The sequence below is a fragment of the Heterodontus francisci genome, chromosome 24, assembly GCF_036365525.1.
Source record: "Heterodontus francisci isolate sHetFra1 chromosome 24, sHetFra1.hap1, whole genome shotgun sequence".
In the NCBI taxonomy this organism is placed as follows: domain Eukaryota; kingdom Metazoa; phylum Chordata; class Chondrichthyes; order Heterodontiformes; family Heterodontidae; genus Heterodontus; species Heterodontus francisci.
In genome coordinates, this window is record NC_090394.1 from 52,228,838 (window position 1) to 52,236,565 (window position 7,728).

A 7,728-nucleotide genomic window follows, 5' to 3' on the forward strand; every position below is an offset into this window, starting at 1 on the left:
GAAGAATTTTCCGGGCCCCCCCCACCATGACCTCCAACGCCAGAGGCCTCATAAAATTCAGCCCAACAGGTGAGTATAAGGTGCATGCTTTTCAGATTAAACGATTTGCTGCCTCCCCAAGTTACTAACTGAAAATATAAATCAGTTACACCAAAAACACAACTAAAACTGTATTCTTTTGAAAATTAATTGGAATTATTGTTCTAACTAGCCACCTTTTACACGTTGCTATGTGAAGAAAGTCATTATTGCAGCCACTGTTAATACCTGTAGAAAAGCTCAAATCCAAATAAGCTGAAGCCTAGGATCTACATTTTGTAACAATCGGGCTTGACTGAAAATGCATTTAATTATTCATTTTGTATTTTTAAGTACACATATGGTATGATTCACTCAAAATCAAAATCATGCAATGGTGTTTACCCCTTCACTTACTTTGTACTGGGTGATCTAATTTAAAATATTTGTTTTCAGTAAATAGAATTTAAAAATATATATTATGGGTACATGTACTAAGATAATCATTTGTTATTATTTAGCGGTGCTGGGTGATTTAACAGTTTTTGAATCCTCTGCTTCCAAAAATCCTTTGGATTCCGAAGAGTTTTAACGTGACCTGTTCAAACAGGCCTGTGCCATTAATCTCCTAATGGCTGCCAGGATCCTTGATTCATTTAGACAGTTTGCACTGGTCCAATTTCATCTGGCAAACAACGTATCTGTGTCTTTTAGATCTTAGACCACACTAATAATTCTAATGTTCTGAACTAAAAGAATAAATCATGTAACTACCAACAATTTTTCTCCATTAATTTCAAAAGTTTATTTTATTTGGCAATAAATCATTTTATTTTGTATTTTAGATGCGAGCAATTAATGGTCTGTTACTAGGTAGAGTTACAATTAGTTGTTTTCTGATTATAGATTCTGCCCATAAAATTAATAATTCAAATGTTTCTTTAAGGTGTGAGTTAACATTGAATTATGTGTAAAGTAATGTTTACACATTACGCATTGAGCTGTTTGAAGATGCATAATTTTTATAACATAACAGTTGGATAGATATAAATAGCATCACATTACCTTTTTATTAATTTAATCATGTGAAATTTCATTTCTAATATACTACACAATAAAATATAAATTGCATATAGGGTTCCTGCTTTACAGGTTAAACTGATAATTACCCTTTTCTACAAGATTCCAGTCAAAAACACCCATTAACAAAAAAAAAAAGCTGAAATGATTCATTCTTACTATAAACTCAAGTTTGGTCGGAAAAATCAGTAAAAGCTGATAGAATAAAATGTAAATCAAGGGTGGTAGTTTTGTCTTTGAACAATAGTGCAAAAGAAGTGATATTGATTCAGCCGCCCACTATACATCTCTATTTCCACTGTAAATGAACATCAGGAGATGTATAATGGCAACTAAATCGATATTGCTCAAAGTCACCCAAAGTCAAAATTACTTCCATATACTCAACTCTCAGCTCACCACCACCTTCTCAAGGGCAATTAGGGATGGGCAATCAATTCTGGACTAGCCAGTGATGCCCATATCCCATGAACAAATAAATAAAAACTCTGGTGCAGAATTCAAACTCCCATCCCAGAATCTTTCTCAAATTACTTCACTGCATGCATTACCAAGGTATTGACTATACTGGGAGAGAATCATGAACACTCAAGTGCAATCTGTGCTAAGAGGTTGGCTGGACTTCATTCAGGAGAAGGATACAGAACCAGTGATACAGAAGAACAAGTCCCACTGGAGGAGATTGAAGGTATGATGCATAGACTCCTGGGTATGTCTTCCATGAATTAGGCTGCACTCCAATCTGTTCCCTATTGCCTCCAGAGCTGCAGTCTGTGCTTCCACGAAGGTGGAAGCACTGATTAGTCCCTGGTTGCTGGGGACCTGTTATTGATTTCAGAGGGATTTCAAGATCTCAGTGTAGATGCTTAATTACTAAACTAGCATAGGCAAGATGTTGCTGATCTTGCCATCTGCCACAGCAGATGACCAGGAGCAGCAAAGCCTTGTCCTTGAAATGGGGAGGTGTTTCATGACGGGGGTACCTCTCTAATAGCCAGCCTTTGTTGGGTATTGTGCTTTAATTTCTCCTGAGAACAGGTAAGTAAATAAGGATAAGACTGGAAGTTGAGAAGTGTGTGAAATAGTGGCATGCGAGATGTGAATTAAGAGATGTTGGGTTATGAGAGTGTTGAAGCAGAGAAAGGGGTTGTGAGATTGTGCCAGACAATTGTGTCTTAGGGGAGCTGGGTAGCCAAAGTGCAGGATAGAGAGTTGGAGCTACCCTTAACTGGAAGGCAATGTGAAGGGTTAAGTTTTTCAATGTTGCTTTAAGTAGCTAAAAAATGCACTGATGCCCAAGGTGGGCAAAGAGAGTGTGGTCTGGGTGTTACCTTGCCAAACACGCAATAACAAAAAAAACTAGCTGAAATGATTCATTCTTACTATAAACTCAAATTTGGCAGGAAAGATCATTCAAAGCTGATTGAATAAAATATAAATCAAGGGGCGTAGTTTTGACTTTGGACAATAGTGCAAAAGAAGTGATATTGATTCAGCCAGGTGGAGCCAGGATCCAACTGCTATTAAGCAAGGGCCACCTCAATCTTATGATGATCCTGTACAGAATGAGTAGACAGCCATCTCCCATAATCCTGGCCCTCAGGTGGCACTTAGAATGAACACGAGAATAGAAGATGCTCCCTTCAGGTGTTAGCGAGGACTTTTCTGAGTTGACATCATCAAAGCAGTTCTACTCCTGAAGTTCAGGATCCTCTTGACCCAGTGTCTCCTTTCTAGCTTCCTGCATATTGGGTAAAGATCCTGCATAAAGATCCTGTGAATGGCATTGCAAACTACCTACTGATTTATAGAGTGGAGTCCCCATTCCTGTTCACATCGATGAAGGGAAACTCTGTGGGTACCTGCAATGGGACCATAGGGAAGCCTGAAACCCCATAGAACTGTATGACCCTTTTCTTTGTATTGCCTGGCTGCCAAAGTAAATGAAGTTGTTGTAATGGGTGTTGTGTGCAGATCCTTACTGCTCTCTGGCTTATGTTGCAGCAAGCAGCCATGACTGGCAGAAAGGAGCCTGAGGCATAAAAATTGACAGTGAATGAATCATGGGCAGGGTCAAAAATGTAATGGTAATGTTTGCAGGGTAATGGTCTCAAAGGCACAGAATTACATACACCCAAATTTCAAAAAAATCATATGCTGCTCCAACCACTGCTAACACACTGAAATTGGCAATGAAATTCACCTATTATGATAGGATCACGTGCAAAAATATCCATTATTGCTATGAAAAGAACATTATACAAGTACTTCGCACAATGCTAAGAAAACTCTCAAAACTCAGAAGTAAGCACCTGAAGTTTATTAACTAAATACATTGCAACTTGCCAAATTACATGGCACATATGGCTCTCCTGTGGCTCTAATTGACTCACTCTGCAGTCTGATCATTTATTTGATATGTGGAAACCAAAATAAACAGCTTAATTGTAGGGTTGGTGATATGGTTGGTGTGACTCACAAAATTCTGTCCTTGATTTATTGTACATAATATATCACTGCCACTAGTTCCTGAAATTGTTCAGTAATTTCAGATATTACTGGAGAGAAGTTAACTATGATTTGTGAAGTAGGTGATTATCTAAAAAAAGCTTTGTCAACAATATAGGAAATAAACAAATTATTTTCTATAATAATGAAGCTTGACTTATGGATGGATTTATGCAGAAGACTAAGTTAAATGACTTTATATAGATGATTAGGTTTAATACCATTTCTTTCCTCATTCACTTAACACCCCTGTGCTTGCTAGCCTTCACCGGCTCCCCGTCCAGTAATGCCTCAATTTTAAACTCCTCGTTGCTTGTTTTCAAATCCGTCCCCATCTGTATAGCCTCTTCCAGCCCTCGAGATCTCTGCGCTCCTTCAATTCTGGCTTCCTGCGCATCCCTGATTTTAATCGCTCCACCATTGGTGAACATGCCTTTAGCTGCCTGGGCCCTAACCTCTGGAATTATGGCTCTTAAAAGAGGTGGCTAATGAGGTAGTAGATGCGTTGGTGTTAATTTTTCAAAATTCGCTAGATTCTGGAAAGGTTCCATCAGACTGGAAAATAGCAAATATAACCCCTCTATTCAAGAATTTGGTGGTGGTGGGGGGGAGGCAGAAAAACATGTAATTATAGGCCAGTTAGCTTGATGTCTGTTTTGGGGAAGGTGTTAGAATCGATCATTAAGGAGGCTATAGCTGGGCACTTAGAAAAACTCAAGTTAATCGGGAATAATCAGCATGGCTTTGTGAAAAGGAGATCATGTTTAACCAATTTATTGGAGTTCTTTGGAGGAGTAATGTGCTGTGGATAAAGGGGAGCCCCTTAACGTACTGTACTTGGATTTCTAGAAGGCATTTGACAAGGTGCCACATAAAAGCTTATTACGCAAAGTAGGAGCTCATGGTGTAGGGGGTAACATATTAGCATGGATAGAAGATTGGCTGGCTGGCAGAAAACAGAGAGTATGCATAAATGGTTCGTTTTCTTATTGGCAGAATGTGACGAGTGGAGTCCCGCAGGGGTCTGTGCTGGGGCCTCAACTTTTTATAATTTATATCAATGACTTAGATGAAGGGAGTGATGGCATGGTAGCTAAATTTGCAGACGACACAAAGATAGGTAGGAAAGTATGTTGTGAAGAGGACTTAAGGAGGTTGCAGACTGATATCGATAGTTTGAGTGAGTGGGCAAAAATCTGGCAGATGGAGGATAATGGGAATGTGAAGTTGTTAATTTTGGCAGAAAGAATAAAAAAGCAGAGTATTACTTAAATGGAAAATGACTGCAGAACTCCAAGGTGCAGAGGGATCAAGATTCTAGTGCATGAGTCACAAAAAGTTAGTATACAGGTACAGCAAGTAATAAAGAAGGCTAATGGAATGCTATCCATTATTATAAGAGGAATAGAAAATAAAAGTAAGGATGTTATGCTTCAGTTATACAGGGCATTGGTAAGACCACATCTTGAATACTGTGTGCAGTTTTGGTCTCCTTATTTAAGGAAGGATGTGAATGAGTTGGAGGAAGTTCAGAGGAGGTTTACTAGATTGATACCTGGTATGAGCGGATTGTCTTATGAGGAAAGGTTAGACAGACTGGGCTTATTGTCACTGGAGTTTAGAAGAGTGAGGGGAGATTTGGTTGAAGTATATAAGATCCTAAACGGTCTTGACAAGGTGGATGTGGAAAGGATGTTTCCTATTGTGGGTGAGTCCAGAACTAGGGGGCACTGTGTTAAAATTAGGGGTCGCCCTTTTAGGACAGAGATGAGGAGAAATGTTTTCTCTCAGAGGGTTGTGCGACTCAGGAACTCTCTGCCTCAGAAGGTGGTGGAGGCAAAATCATTGAATATTTTTAAGGCGGAGGTAGATAGATTCTTGCCAGGTAAGGGAATCACAGTTTATCATGGGTAGACGGGAGTGTGGAATTCAAGACACACAGATCAGCCATGATCTGATTGAATGGCGGAGCAGGCTAGAGGGGCCGAATGGCCTACTTCTGCTCCTATCTCATATGTTCGTAATTCCCTCCTTAAACCTCTCCACCTCTCCATCTCTCACTCCTCTTTTAAGATGCTCCTAAAAACTTACCTACTTGATCAAACTTTGGTTTTCTTTCTTTATATCTCCTTTTATGGCTCCGTGTCTAAAAATAGCAAAAATGGTTTTATTGATAAAGCTCCTTGTACAGTGCCTTGAAATGTTTTACTATGTTAAATGCGCTATAAAGTATGCGTTGCTGCTGTTGTGTATATGCCATCACATTCATGAATTACAAATCAAGCTATCTTTATATGTAAAATATATAAATTATAGTCTGCGGTGCCAGAAAACACATTGGGCTGGACTTTACTGACCAACTCAAAGTCCCGACACTGAGGCTATTTGTGAGTCTCGTGCGGCCGCAAGGCCGGGTGATGGGATGTCTGCAGCGATCTTCCAATGTGCGACTAATTAGCACCTGGCCGGCAGGGGAGCTGGCCAATGATGGGCATTGGGCAGGCGTTAGTGCCGGCAGGGTGTTTGGCGGCACCATTTTTAAAGGTCAGTATGCAGCCTTCATACGGCTGCACACAGAGAAGGCAGAGGAAGGGGTGTAGCAGAAGGGAACTTGTGGAGGAATGGCTGCAGTGAGAAGAAGGGTTGCTGCACATTTCAGTGATGCCTCCCTGGAGGTGGTGAGAGAACACAGAGGGGTTCTATTCCCAGTGGACGGGAGAAGGAGTCCCACACACCTGACGAAGTAGGCCTAACTGGGGGTAGCTGAGGAAGTTAGTAGTCATGGGGTGGTCGCATGAACATGAGTGCAATGTCGGAAGTGCTTCTATGACCTAGTGAGGTCTGGCAAGGTGAGTGGCATGCATGTTGGCAAGGTGGCAGCCTCGCATGTCTTATATGGCTGCCATGAAATGTGAGGCGAGGCAACTGACCCATGCACAGGGAACTCACCAAGGACTACTGTGTGCAGTGACCCACAGAGTGGCCTCACACCAGAGGACCATGGTCAGTCAGAGGCACTCGCTGCAGTGCCAAGCATGAATGACTGCTTGCAGAAGGACAGGCAGGAGGAAGTGGGTGGGCACAGACCTCGTTAACAGCACTCTTGTCTCTCCCACAGGGCCAGTCGCGGATGAAGCACCACCGAGGGCATTGGAGCCACCTGAAACTTCAGAGGAGGAGTTGCCATCTGAGGACTCACCATCACATCAGTCCAGCACACCCTCCACCAGCGCAGCTAGGTGGGGGCAATGGTGGGCATCGACGCATGTTTAGAACCAGCTGGTGAACACAGCACAGAGGGGCACATTGGAGAATTGAGCACAGGCCCAGAAATGCTCAGCTTCCCGGACGTGCCAAGCCTTGGGGTCATCAGCGAAGCGGCTGATACTAGAGCAGCAGCGTGAAATGCATGGACATCTGTTAGACTTCCAAGAGGCTGTTTGCTCCCATGTTCAGATGATGAAGGAGAGATCCATCAATGCCATGAAGAGCGCCATGTCTCTGGTGTATGAGTGTATGGCCTCCTCCATTGAGAGAGTGGTAACCCTCATGATGAGCCACAGGCAGCAAACTACCGTGGATGCTGGAGGTGCACATTGAACTTCACAGTATAGCCTCAGCCTTGAGCAGTGTAGAGTGCTGGGTTGGCAACATGGCTCAGAGATGCATGGACCCATTGCAGGTATCGTGCCACTCTTGGTAAGCAGGGGAGTGCAGATGGGCCATGAAAGGATCGAAGAGAATATGCCTGAAGGCTATGGGGGCTCTTCTCAAGACGCTCCTGGCATTGACATCGCCCCCAGAGTGTATGCGAGCATATGAATTAGGAACAGGAGTAGGCCACTGCCTTTCCCGCCGACCCCCAATAACCTTCCACCCCCTTCCTTATCAAGAATCTATCTACCTCTGCCTTAAAAATATTCAAACTCTGCTTCCACCACCTTTTGAGAAAGAGTTCGAAAGACTCACGACCCTCTGAGAGAAAATATTTCTCCTCATCTGTCTTAAATGGGCGACCCCTTATTTTTAAACAATGACCCCTAGTTCTATATTCTCCCACAAGAGAAAACATCCTTTCCACATCCACCCTGTCAAGACCCCTCAGAATCTTATATGTTTCAA